The sequence below is a fragment of the Felis catus genome, chromosome C1, assembly GCF_018350175.1.
Source record: "Felis catus isolate Fca126 chromosome C1, F.catus_Fca126_mat1.0, whole genome shotgun sequence".
Lineage (NCBI taxonomy): Eukaryota > Metazoa > Chordata > Mammalia > Carnivora > Felidae > Felis > Felis catus.
Window position 1 is genome coordinate 90,934,891 of NC_058375.1, and position 14,469 is coordinate 90,949,359.

The following is a 14,469-nucleotide window of genomic DNA, read 5'->3' on the forward strand; positions in this document are numbered from 1 at the left end:
TATTTTGTGAGTTTGTGAATGCTGAACATTATACTTTTCTTAAAGGCTTGTCTAGGATTCACAAGTGAAGTTATTTTTCTTCAGGGGAAAGTATTTAATATAATAAATTCAATTTATTTATTAGGTATATGGCTATGAAAATTTTATTGGGGGGGCAGTTTTTATAATATGTCCCTTGCAAGGAGTTTATCTACTTATCTACTTTAGTACCAAATTTATTGGCATATTATTCATATCATAATGTTCCCTCATTTTCCTCCTAATGTCTGTAGAATCTACAGAGATATCCTTTTTTCATTATTGATATTGGTAATGTGTATCGTTTTCTTTCTTCCCATTCAACTTAGCTTGAGTGTTTTCAAATTTATTGATATTGTCAAAGAAAAATCTTTTGATTTCATTGGTTTTCCATACTTTTCCTTTTTTTTCTTTCATTGTTTTCTGTTTTTATTATTGCCTCCTACTCAATACCTCTACTTTTTTTACTATTTTTAATTAATTTATTTGTTTGCTTGTTTATTTATTGATTTAGGTTACTTGTACTATTATCACTTACCTTAAGTTAATTTGTTTTTCATTTGGTAGCATATGAGTGAACCTAAATGCTGTATTTTAGGCATATTTTATTATTTTTTAAAGTAAGATTTTAGAGCTATAAATTTCCTTCTATGTAACACTTCAGTTGCATCACCCAAATTTTGATACATTGTGTTTCCAATGTCATACAGTAAAAAAATTTCTAAATCCTTATGTAATTTCTACTAGACCTATGGGTGTTTTGACCTATTAGATCAAGTTGGTTAATATCTATTGATTTGTGTATTTGTTCTATCAGTACCAAGAAAGGACTGTGGAGATTTACATATATAATTGTTGACTTATCTATGTATCTTTCAGTTTTATCAATTTTTGTTTCATATATATTAGACTATTTGATATTATCTCATACATAACTAAGATCTTTCATTTCCTTTTCAGATTTTTTCTCGATGTATTTCAGTTTGGATAGTTTCTACTAATATATCTTCAAGATCATTGAACTTTTCTTCTGCAGTTTCCAATCTGTTGTTAATACCACTCATTTAAAATTTTCATTTCATATACTGCATATTCAACTCTAAAATAACCAGTTCATATAGTATATGAACATGTATATGTATATATGTATATGTATATATATATATATATATATATACATGTGTGTATGTGTATATATGTGTGTGTGTATATATACATATATATATCTCCACATTGTTGCTTCATTACATTTATGTTTTTCTTTAAATCCTTTAGCACACTTATAATCATTGTTTGAAAGTCATTGACAATTCTATAATCTTTGTCATTTCTGGGTCTTTCTCTATTAACTAATTTTTCTCCTTGTGATGGGCCACATTTTCCTGCTTCTCATATTGTTAATTGAATTTTAGACAGTATAAAACTTACATTCTTGGTTGTTTTAATGATTTTGTATAAAGAATGTTGAACTTTGTTCTACCAGGCAATCAAGCAACTTGTGAGTTGGCTTAATTTTTTAGGGATCTGTTTATAAGCTTTGCCGGGATAAGTCTAAAGTAGATTTTTTCTAAGCCATTCTGCATATGTAGTAAGTGTCTTGTGTGTTCAGTGACATTTGTCCACTTTACCTGATTGAGACTCAACTATCTCACAATAATGTGAGCTCTGGTTATAACTCAGTGATAGTTTTTCTTTGTTCTACTTTATGAAGTATAACCTTACATATGTGCAGTTTGTAGTCAGTCAAAAACTCAAATAAGTCTCCACATACATATCTAGGACTCTTTTTTTGTAGATTACAGATTTCAGCCACCTTAGCCTCCTCAAACTCTGATCTCTGTCTTGTCTGGGTTCCCCTTTCTCTACCATGGTCCTGTGAGCGCCTTAAAAGAGAATCTATTCCTTGTCTTTTTCAGCTTCTAGAAGCTTACCACATGCCCTGGTTTATCCCATAGCCACATTCCTTAGCAAATTCCTTAGCTCAGGGCCACATTACTCCAATCTCTGCTTCTGTTATCACATCACAGTCCTCATAGGCTGATCCCCCTACCTTCCTCTTATGAGGACACTATATTTGCATTGGATCCACCCAGATCCAATGGATGTATCCAGGATAATCCAGGATAATCTCCCAATCTCAAGAATTTTAGTCATGTGTGCCATATAAAGTAATATATTCACAGGTTCTGACATTAAGTCTTTGATACCTTTAGGAGGCTATTATTCATCCTATCACGTATGGCAATTTGTGTAACAATTACAAAGAATACACTTACATGAAGATTTTGGATTTTTGAATTAAACAGGAAGGAAGGGATTTTATTAATTGTCCATGGGAGTGAGTTAACAGATGGATAGACCAGTGTAGTAGTGATGACTCTCCAGAGAAATAGAACCAATAGGATGCAGAAAGGTAGAGACTTGAGATTTCTTTTACAAAGTTAGTCCATGTGACTGTGAGGGTTGGCAAGTCTGAAAAATCTCCAGGGCAGGCCAACAGACTGGATATTCTGGCAAGAGTACATGTTTCAGTCTTGACCCAAAGGCAGTCTGGAGGAGGAATTCCTTCCTCCTCTGGGGATCTCCGTCTTTTTTTCTTAAAACTTCTAACTGATTGGTAGAGGCCCTCTAACTGCTCAAAGGCTGCTGATTTAAGAGGCGCCTGGGCGGCTCAGTCAGTTAAATGTCCGACTTCAGCTCAGGTCATGATCTCGCAGTTTGTGAGTTCGAGCCCCACATCAGGCTCTGTGCTGACAGCCTGGAGTCTGGAGCCTGCTTCAAATTCTGTGTCTCCCTCTCTCTCTGCCCCTCCCCCACTCACATTCTGCGTCTCTCTCTCTCGAAAATAAACATTAAAAAAAAAGTCTGCTGATTTAAGTGTTCACATCTAAAAAATACTTTTACAGCAACATCTAGACTGGTGTTTGGCCAAATAGCTGGGCATCATAGACTGGCCATGTTGACAGATAAAAATTAACAATCACAGACAGCATAGTGTCCATGCTTCCACCAAGTCACCTGTGCAGAGGATCTGTTATAGGCAGAACAGAGTATGGCTCCGGCATTGGGGGTCCGAAGTGAATATGAAATCATTCTGGCACCTCAGCATTTGGAGGCTTTGAGAACATTGAAACTTAAATCTTGGTGTGGGCTTTCAAATTCTTATGTTAAGAAGAGCTTTTTTAAGTAGTTTGTCTAGCAGAAAATATCAATGAGAAGGAGCCCATGCATGAGATAAGCCAGGGCTGAGAGGCTGATTCCTGAACACAAGAGAAACCCACTCCCTGAGAACTTTGGTATCCTAAGAGAGATTTGCAAGTTCCTGGATATCCTTTGAAATTAGAACAAATTACGTCAAAGTTTATATTGTTAACCTTAAAATGATCCAGTCTATCTTTTTTTCAAGTTTTATTTTTATTTTTGACAGAGAGAGAGAGAGAGAGAGAGAGAGTGTGTGAGTGTGAGCTAGGGAGAGGCAGAGAGAGAGGGAGACACAGAATCTGAAGCAGGCTCCAGGCTCTGAGCTGTCAGCACAGAGCCTGATGCGGGGCTTGAACTCACAAACCATGAGATCATGCCCTGGGCCGAAGTCAGACGCTTAACCAACTGAGCCACCCAGGCACCCCTGATCCAATCTATATCTTAAAGGGGGAAACACCCAGGAAAATTCAAGTTACAGTTATCTGTCCTTCCACTAAGCAGAAAGTTTCAATAGTCAGTCAGCAAATAAGTAAGAAGAGAATTGGGTAAGAAAGAAGAAAACAAAAATAACGAAACTCCTAAATAGGGAGAAATTTGTAAGTAATGTGTATTACCTACAGCATTCAGGTCTCCTCTCATATTTCCCCACTCCCCACTCATTCAGTCCCACAAGCTATTGGGAAACACAGAAAATGACACCACATACAAAACAACATAGTATTAGAGCTCTTGGACTTAAATATGAGGAAATTAATACTCGCTGTCAAATTCTAACACATCAGTATGTTTGGTTGCAAAGGATGTTGGATGGATTCTAGCTTTTCTCTCCACTGTGCATCAGACACTACACAACCATTGTAAAGACCCGTGACTTCACATGCATGCCATTTTGATGGCTTCTTTGCAAATAATGACAGGTGTTTTGTTGTTAAACACAATAAAATAAATCAGCTACATATGCTGATTTACACACATATACACACATACTACATTATGGGTGTGCACTCACACCCTAACCAGAAAACACCATTCTAAAATAATGATAATGATGATAATAATAATAATAATAATAATAATAGCTATCATTTTCATAAGGTTGTCACCCAAAACAGTTTTGAGTAGATAAGCTGATAGGCTTTTTAAGGGAGAAACTGCAAAGAAAAAAAGTGATCTTAACATCTATATTCTTGAGGACTATACAAATTCAAGAGACTGGAGAAATAAAGAAGGCAAGGAGAAGAGGCTAGACAGGAAGAGAACCTGGAAAGTAAATATAAACAAGGATAGGAAAGGAGAGAGCTTCAAGAAACTCAAGAAGCCAAATGAAGAAATAGAAAGTGCTAAATGCTGCAGAGAGATAAGGGAGGATGACAAAGAAAAAAATGGCAGCAGAGATAAAGTAGTGTCCTTGAGACATGCAGGAGAATGATATAACACAGGGGGCAGGGTTATCCTCAGACAAGTCACAGGAGGAAAGAAGTAAAGGAAGTTTGGAAAATCAATCTATGAAGGTGCCAGTGAGGCAGGAAATTGATAGAGAAAGTTGAAAACTTCATACTAGTAACTTGTTTTCTTGATAGAGTTTGAAGAGATTGTTTAGAAGTTAATGACAGAATGATGGGAAGGCAGGTTGAAAATTATTATGAAGATTTGACATCATTCTTATGGTACATAGATTTTAGAGTCCTTAATGGTGCTTAAAATCGCTGATATTTTTTTCTCCTAGTACCTAGAGATCCTGGTGTAGGCACCAAGAAAACTGATCTATAGTTAGTGTTTCACCAGGCCAATATGTTTCACAAGGAAGTGTTGGAAATGATAGCTCATGCATGTGCTCCCAGACTTTCTAGAAAGAGGAAATAAGCATGTGCAAAGGCTCACAGTGAGAGGAAGTCTTTGTGTTTCAAGTACTGAAAGTCATGGAGCACCCCACTCATGATGAAGCTAAAGAGGAAGATGGGAAAAAGACCAATCAATAACCTAGAGAATGTTCATCATAATCATGAAGATAATAAGCAGAAAGTATCAATAACATAGAGAACGTTCATCATAATCATGAAGATAATAAGCAGAAAGTACTCTGATTGGGTTTGCATATTTGCAAAGGTCATTCTGGCTACAATGGGAAGGGGGTAGAGTAGGTGTCAAAATGAATGGAACGTAGACCAGTTGAGAGGCTATAGCAATTATTTTGGGCTAGAGGTGACTGTGACTTAGAAAAGGTGGTGATGAGAGAAAAGTGGATACTTGGGATATATTTAGAAGCAAAATCAACATTCTTGTTGCTAAATTGAACATCTACATAACACCCATTTGTTGGAGTGGACAGGTTTAAGATTACTGCATCTGCAAATATGGAATCCATAGTCACATTTATATGGTAACAAAGTACAACCAACAAGCCACAGCATGATTTTTTCTCAACATTAAGAAGAAATAGAATGCTCATAATGAGGAAAGCTACCCCTGATTTTTGAAATAGGTATCAGAGTGTTATTTGAATTTGACAGCAAAATTCACAGATTATGTAGCCTGCTTTGCTTTGTCATTGAGTCTGCAAGCTAGTGAACAATGTCACCATTTATTCTAGAAGGAATAAGCACCCAACCAAATCAGAGAGCTGAGTAACGGCTCTCAGTAATATTCTCATCAGAACTCATTCTGGCATCAAACTAAGTTCCCCAGACAAATTACCAAGTTTTATACATAAATTTTTTCCTCTCAGCCAAAGCTTTATCCTAACTTACTTTAAATTTCTTGCCTGTTTTTCTTCTCTCCCATAAAACAAATGCCAGTACTTTCACCTCAAAATGCCTTCTCCATTTTATTGTCTTATAACAAATTTTCCTCGGTCTCTGCTAGCATATTTTGTACTGAGAAAGAAGTTGGGGAAAAAAACATCATTAGATTTTAAGCTATTTAAGAGGACTTTGTCTTCTTTTCTCCAAAATGTCCCCCAAACTTATGATAGTTCCTGGGATATGATCAATGTCTAGTAAATACTTGTTGAATACATAATAAATACATGAATGAATACATGAGTGAGTGGATGAATGAATGAATAAATGAGTGAAGTTAGCTTAAATGACATTTTCTCAGAACAGCCTTCTCCAATCCTCCAGAATAGATCATGCTTCTGAAGGAAACCAGAATACATCACTCCAAAATGCGCCAATTTGGCATATTGATTATTTTGAATCAAAGACACTTAGGAAACAACAGGTTCAAGAAGAACATTCTGACCCTGTTTTTTCTTTCTAAAAGCAGGAGATGAAACTCCTTTTTGAAAGGTCCTTTCCCCATACCAAAAGGAAGACATTCTTATCACAGGGAATTTGGGGTTTAGAAATATGTACAAACGAACCTTGTTAAACTCACCCTCGTTTTCTTACTTACTTCCTCACCATTTACTACCCCTGGCTCAAATACTTGTCAATTCTTAATAAATATATCATTCTTTCATCTAAAAGGTATAAAAGCTTCCTGCTCCAGTCATTTCTCTGGATCTTCATTCTCTTATGAAGGCTACCATGCACATGCAATGATTTAACAAAAATTTTCATGCTTTTCTCCTATTCATTCTTTGACTCAGCCAGAGACCCAAAAAGGGTAGAGGAGGATTTTCCCTCCCCCAATTTCCCTATCGATCACTCTTTTTAAATCCCCACTCTTCTGCTTCATGGCACTGTTCACAATTGTAATCAAGCAATGAAGTGGGTAATTGGCTATTTAACTTCCATTCTCTAGCATACTCTAAGCCCCATGAGAGCAGAGATCATGCTATCTTATTCACTTCTGTCTCTCTGGTGCCTAACACCCTGCCTGGCACACAGAGGTAGGGCAATGCATATTGTTTGCCAAATGATAAATGAAATAATCAAGAGATATGAACACGCCTAGATAAGGGAAGGAATTTGCAGCTTCAGACTTACCCGGATTTTGCAGTGAAGGAATGGAGGCCCAGAAAAGTTAAGTGACTTGCTCACTGTTTCATAGCTAATAAGTAGTCAGGGCTGCATTTCAATCCCAGTTCTCTCCAACTCCATAGCTTGTGCTTTGAAATGGAAACACTGTGCCATGCTGCACCATTTAAGCAATGATAGATTCATTTAAAGCACCAGAGATCACATTTTAGTAAGAAAAAGAGTTTGTAGTATGAGATGAATCAATCAGCCATATGGAAGGAAGAAAAAAAGAACAGGCTGAAAGCTTCCTTTCACTTTGTACAATATGAATTGTCACAGGAATCAAATTTGGCACATAGTGTAAAGCAGAGAAAAAAATTATCCCACATTGGATGTAAAATGTGACTTGCATTTTGCCTGTGATTTTGAAACCCTGAAGAGGATACCAAAAGACTTGTGGAGTTGAGGGCATGATGTTTTGATGATAAGCTTTTTATGCACTTATCCCCAGGCAGCGAGGTGAGGACCTGAAAAATTAAAGCTGACCTCAGACATAATGAATACATTAAACGATGAAGCGGCTGGTCAGGGTCAGGCAGCCTTCTTGAAGCAGAGTGGATGTGTCTCAGGACTTTGAGTCTCCAGACGGAGGGAGGGCAAGGAAATGGCCTATCGGGCCATAAAACATTTACATCTGTTCCTCTCCTGCCACTTCTCTTTGAGGTTGTTTCCCTTGCCTTCAGCAACATTCTAGGTTCACAACCATATTCTTCTGCCTACTAATTGGAACAGAGGACTAACAGCCATGATCAAGTCTCCACTTGGAACCGGCATCTAATTCTAACAATACCAAGTAGATAATGGAGTTTATGGAGCACTAATTATTAACTCTGTCTCACCTGCCACATTTGGGTTCCACAGACTGTCGTTTCCCATATGGCTCTGTGGTACAATGTTTACCACTCTAGAATCTCAAGTCCCAACCTTTCTAATAGGTCCTTATCACAGAATTTCAGCATTGGAAGGCATTTCAGGGACCAAGTGAAATGCATAGCACATACAGTGTTCTTTAAAACACCTATCTTAAAGACTCATGTCCAGCCTGTATTGCAACACTTTGATGGGGAAACACTGCCTCACGAGGCAGCTTCACTCTGCTGTTGAACAGATCAAATCATTAGAAAAATCTTTCATTATTAAACCAAAATGGGCTTTCTTGTAACTCCCACTCCTGTAGCTTCCTCTGCTCTCCAGATTTGCCAAAACCCTTTATCTACATTGTATGCCATGCTGCAAAAAATAGGGTCCGTGGACAATAGCTCTGAAATCTTACAAACTTGGACTCAAATGCTAATTCTGGAACTTAGTCATCATTTATTCTTCTTCAAATCCAATTTCTTCCCCTATGTAATGCAGGTAACACTTCATGGAACTTCTGTGAGAATTACAAGAGTGAGATGCTGCTCAGACAAGAGTCCAGTGGTGAAGAGCATAGACTCTGGAACCAGCTGGCTTGGTTTGAAACTTGGCCCCAGCACTTAACAGCTGTGTGACCTTGTGCAAGTTACTTGAACTGACCGGTCTCATTTTCTTCATCTATATAGTATCTAAAAGGAAAATAATATTATCTCCAGCCTGCTTCTATCCAGGAGCGTCATTGTCCACTAGGACCTTGGATCCTTCTACCGAATCCTCTACATTGGGTCCAGAGATAGTGGCCAGCCAAAAGAGCTGAAAAGGCAGACAGGCTCTTAGCCACAACAGTCCAGAGCTGTCACCCACCTCTTCCTCTCACATCCTTTTGGCCGGAACTAGTCTTGTGTCACATCTGAAAAATGAAGCCTAGTGGTTTTCCAGGACAAAGAGGAAGTGGGTTTGAGGAGTATACAGTAATGTCTGCCACATGCTGTAAGAGAGCGCTTAATATATGTTGCCCCTTAGGTGTGAGCTATCGTTATCACCATACCATGCAATAATAGCAATTAGAGCAATTATGATTACAAGAGCCCTTGGTATTTAATATGATCACACTCACTGGGCTAAGCATTCTTACTTTTTCCAGTGATTGCTCATATTATCATGGTTCAAGGTCTTTCATTTGCCCTTAGACTTCATAAAGAGTCTTCATCCTGGATCCTAAGCAACGCGGAACATATACCTCATAGCTCATGGTGTGCCCACAACACGAGCACAAATCAACTGTCCCCATTTTGAGTTTCTTTATTTTTCTTCATTCCATGTTTTCCCTGAATCTGTGCCTTCCATTTACTTTAACTCAGATGTAGCTTCCAGACATACTATTGATTGAGGATTTTCAAACTGTGAATTTTAACACATGAGTGGGACAAGAAAATTTCAGGAAGTCTAAGCCTGCATTTTTTAGAATAGGATAGAAAAAATATAGAGCTCCTGTTAGGTTTCAGGGAGTCTGTATATGTAGAGCATTTAGAATACTAAATTTTAAAATTGGAGAAAAACTTGAAAAGGAAGAACATTTTCACACAAACTACAGCATGGATGAACCTTGAAGACATTATGTTATGTGAAATAAGCCAGTCACGAAGGACAAATATTGTGATTCCACTTACATGAGGCACCAGAGTAGTCAAATTCATACAGATAGAAAGTGGAATGGTATTTTCCAGGATCTAGGGGATGGGGATGTGGGAGTTACTGTTTAATGACTACAGAGTTTCAGCTTGGGAAGATGAAAAAAAAATCTAGAGGTGGGTAGTGGTAGTGGTTGCACAGCAATGTGAACGTTTGTAACATTACTAAACTGTACACTTAAAAATGGTTCAAATGGTACATTTTATGTCACATATTGTCATCACAACAAAAACAGAAAAAGATTAGAAAGTATGAGTGCCTCACACTTCAGTGAGGTAGGTATTGTTTTGCAAAACATTTATTCCCTATATATGTGTACTTAATCATGAAGTAAATGTATGTCTTCCTGTAGGTCAAGGTTTAAAAAAAGCCACTGTCACAGAAAATAATCTCAAAACAATAATGTAAAGCATATACACTATTTTTCCTGGGCAGATTCTCCCTTGTTAAATATAGGTTTCTGAAAACTGCTGCTTTGAAGTCCCAGAAGTAGTTGTAGCAGTGTATATAAACACACACACTCACACACACACACACACACAACACGCATGTGCACACACATACATGTGCACACACACATATCACCTTTCACTCATTGAAATTACTCCATATTCTTACATCCCTTCCTTGTCTCCTGCTCACTTCTTTCTATCCTTTAAGGGTCAAGTTGAACATTGTTCTTCTGGGAACCCTCCTTTACCCCACACCTGCTCCTGCTTAGAGAAAAACATACTTCTTTATCATAGCATTTATTATTCTATTTGCAATGCTTGTTTAATTTTCTGTCTCCCTCACTCAGTGATAATCTCTAAGAAAAAAGTATTAATCTTGCTCACTGCTAAATCTTTAGGATTTACCACAATGCCTGGCACCTTATTATGGGCTTAATAATTATGAGTGAATGAATGAATGAATGATGACTGAATATGGAGATAGAGCTACTTCACTAACGAACTTAAACTCAAACAGTCTCTTTTAGGTAACTCAGATAAATATTGATTTCATTTTTGTCCCTATGTCTTCTTAATCCCCCAAGGTCTACCCTCAAGAGAGGAGGGATAATATAGGTATTTATTTTCTAATTATTTCTATGATCCTTTCTTCCAATATGACAGTGAGGAGCTTAGCGTTCAAGACATGTATGCAGTGAGATCATTAGAGCAAAGAGAATTTTATCTTAAAGAAAGGAAACACCAAGATTTTGAGGGCTTGTACACATAGTGAAGTTGAGTTTCACTTTTGGCTCTATGTTTCGTGGCAGCCACAGAAGTTTGAGATCCATAGGTGAGCCTAAAAACCCATATACCCCTAAAATTTCAGTAGCTCCTTTGAGGGTATTAGTCATTCAACTGTGTCTTTAACAAGTGACAATTTTTCCCAGACTGCAAACACTCACCCATGAAGCCCTGTTGTATTGCTCTGACCTTCAGTATCTTCTCACTGTCTATTCTTGCCTCCAAACGATCAAAAGTGAGAGAGATACATGGTGCTCTGCTTCCATTCATTTGCTGTCAGGTTTCTAGAGAGGAGGCTAAGCTGGCATTTGGGGTCAAGGAGGGAGACTGGAAGCAGGTAGATAAAAGGTCAATTTGCATTTCCTGTTTTTCCCATTTTTAATTAACTCCCAGGCATTTTTTTAAATTCGCATTACTTCTACTGGATACTCTAAGGGGGCATAAGAGAATAAACTTTGGATCATTCATTTTCACTGTTGAATAAGCCTCTCACGGTTATTTGAAGTGCAATTTGGTTCTCTGATGCCATTCTCCACATCACATTTAGAATCTTCTGCTAATACAGGAAGTTAATTTGCTTTTCCTTCACTCAAGATATTGATACATATTTATGAGAACTGGCTCTTGGACCATCCTGCAGCATATCATCAATAAACAACCAACTATCGACAAGACAGCCATTGAAAGAGAACTTCTCAGAATATATGCCCCTCCTGGAAATTCTGACTTACAATTTAGAGTAGAAATCAAAAACTAATAGTAGCTTTTATAATTGCAAGTGACTATCACATGCTCTCACAGAACCCCAGGACCCCCAAGACCCTGAGGATCAAATGAATTATCCCAACTTTAAAGACCTTTTTCTATCCAGCCTTGTATCTCCATACTCTAGCCTTAAGAGGGTACCACAGTTGGATGTTAAAAATTACTTATTACATACATTTTTGAGTACCATGTCCAAGAAAATATAAAAAAGGTGCATTCCTAGGACTTTGTAGGAGTATGTTCTGTTTAGAAAAAATGAGAATGAAGTACAAACAAGGAATCTTTAATTTTACATGCAGAAAGAATAGAAGAGAATCCAAATAAGAACACCATATCCACTGCTACAAGTGGCCAGTAATATTCTGGGACCCAAGAAGCAACACGTGGGCAAGAGGGGAAGTTTTGGGATCCCAGGACTAGGTAATAAAAGCTGTGCCCATGAGGACACCTAGAGGTGAGACAGGGACTAACCAGCAACAAGGATCTCAACAGGAGGGGCAGGGGATGATGTACTTCTCTTTTCTCTGCCTGAAATATCTTTCCCTTACACTATTATGATGCTTCTTTATATTCTTCAGTTCTCAGTCAAATGACACTTCCTCAGAAATGACCCCTCTGACCACCCTCTTTTACATACTTGTAGTACCCCAGACATTCTTTTTGTTTTTTTTAAGATTTTATTTTTAAGTAATCTCTACACTGAATGTGGGGCTCAAACTCACAACCCTGAGACCAAGAATTGCATGCTCCACTGACCAAGCCAGCTGGGTGCCCCAACATTTTTTTATAGACTTGATTGTCAAGTTAGCTAACATACAGTGTATTCAGTGTGCTCTTGGCTTCAGGAAGAGATTCCCATGATTCATCACTTACATACAACACCCAGTGCTCATCCTAACAAGTGCCCTCCTCAGTGCCCATCACCCATTTTCCCCACTTCTCCTCGCCCCCTCCCACTCCCTTCCACACTCAGTTTGTTCTCTGTATTTAAAAGTCTCTTATGGTTTGCTTCCCTTTCTGTTTGTAACTACATATATATATATATATATATATATATATATATATATATATATATATGTGTGGTGTGTGTGTATATATGTATGTATGTATATATATACATATATATACATACATACATATATATATGAAAAAAGAAAAAAAGAAGAGAAATAAAAAAGAATATATTTTCTTTCCTTTCCCCCATAGTCTTTTGTTAAGTTTCTCAACTTCCACATATGAGTGAAAACATATGATGTCTGTCTTTCTCTGACTTACTTATTTCATTTAGCATAATGCCCTCCAGTTCCCTCCACCTTGTTGCAATGGCAAGATTTCATACTTTTTCATTGCCGAGTAGTATTTCTTTGCATATATATAAAACAGACATTCTTGATGTCATTGTCAGCTGACTTTTTTCATAGTTCTTACACATATTAAATTATTTCATTTTGGATTTCACTTGTTTTTATTTATCTGTCTTCATATGTTTCTCTATGTTTCTCTTCTTCCTTCTCTATGTTTCCAAGCATATGACTGTGTGTGGATGAGGTGCTCAATAAAGACTTGTGACATGAATGAATGAATGAATGAATGAAGTGAACAAATCATGTAATACATTCACACATGAACTGCATACAAACTACATATGTAATCTGCTGCCTGTCAGATTTGCCTTGATGAAACATGTTTCCTCCTGATAGGAAATACTACAATACATCCATTTCTTTCTAAGAGATCTAGAAGAACTTGCCATATGAAGGATGTCTCATCAGTGCAAAAGGTCTTATTTAATCCTCATAATACTCTGTGAGAGTGGTGTTATTACCTATCTTAGAAATGAAGAAAGTCACAAGCTGTACATGAACCAAGATTCTGTCTCCAAATCCCCCGTTCTTTTCTTCAGATGAAATTCTGAGCCTCTTATTATCTGTGGTGCTGAAATGAAAGAAACGTAAATGTTGGTAGGTCACCAATCACCTCTTTGCTTTCTTTTTCTTTCTCCTGGTTTTAATATCTTCGAAAGGTAGGGAGGAGGTGTGTGTGTGTGTGTGTGTGTGTGTGAGAGAGAGAGAGAGAGAGAGAGAGAGAGAGAGAGAAAATAGATTCTGTGCCAGTCTCCAACATTCATTATGTCCCCTGGAATTCACTAGTTAAAACATTCTGACTCCTCATTTCTCACCCTGGGTCAGTGCAGTATGTTGAGAAGGATAATGACTTTGAAAACAGAAAATATAAATTCTAATATTGACATTAGTATGTATTAACTTTGTAGCTTTGGGCAAATTACTTACACTTTTAAACCTCAGTTTCCCTAAATGAGAATAATAATACCATTTACATTATACAGTTGTTATGAGATGTCAATGAGGGTTTATATTGAAAAATACTAACAGTGTATTAAACACTCATAAGATCTGCATAAAATTTGCTCTCTCTCCTTTATTTAGGTTCTATTTTTTCCTTTTTATTATTTTACCCACATACATGTTAGGGTTACTTATTGCTTGGGCATTTCTATATTACTCAAGTAATAAATATTTTGTTTTCCCCTACCACTTTTTTGTATCTCATAAACCAAGTTTAGGCTACCGGTGTTAAACATTTATTTTAGTGGGGTTTTTTTTATTATTGTTTGATCTTGTCCTTCTGATAATCCACAAGTGTGGAAGTAGAGCTGTCTGTGGTTGTGATTTTTTTTCTAGTTATAACTCTAACTGAGCATAAAAAGAATTATA

General features: G+C 37.1%; 1 long non-coding RNA gene across 4 annotated transcripts in view; it reads right to left on the reverse strand.

Moving 5' to 3' along the window:
• Positions 1-14,469, reverse strand: part of LOC109502511 — a 242,675-nt gene that overhangs the window by 44,742 nt on the left and 183,464 nt on the right. For all 4 annotated transcript variants that reach the window (XR_006582802.1, XR_006582799.1, XR_006582800.1 and 1 more), the window contains one exon: positions 13,560-13,669. This is a non-coding gene — a long non-coding RNA (uncharacterized LOC109502511). The remainder of the gene's footprint in view (positions 1-13,559; positions 13,670-14,469) is intronic.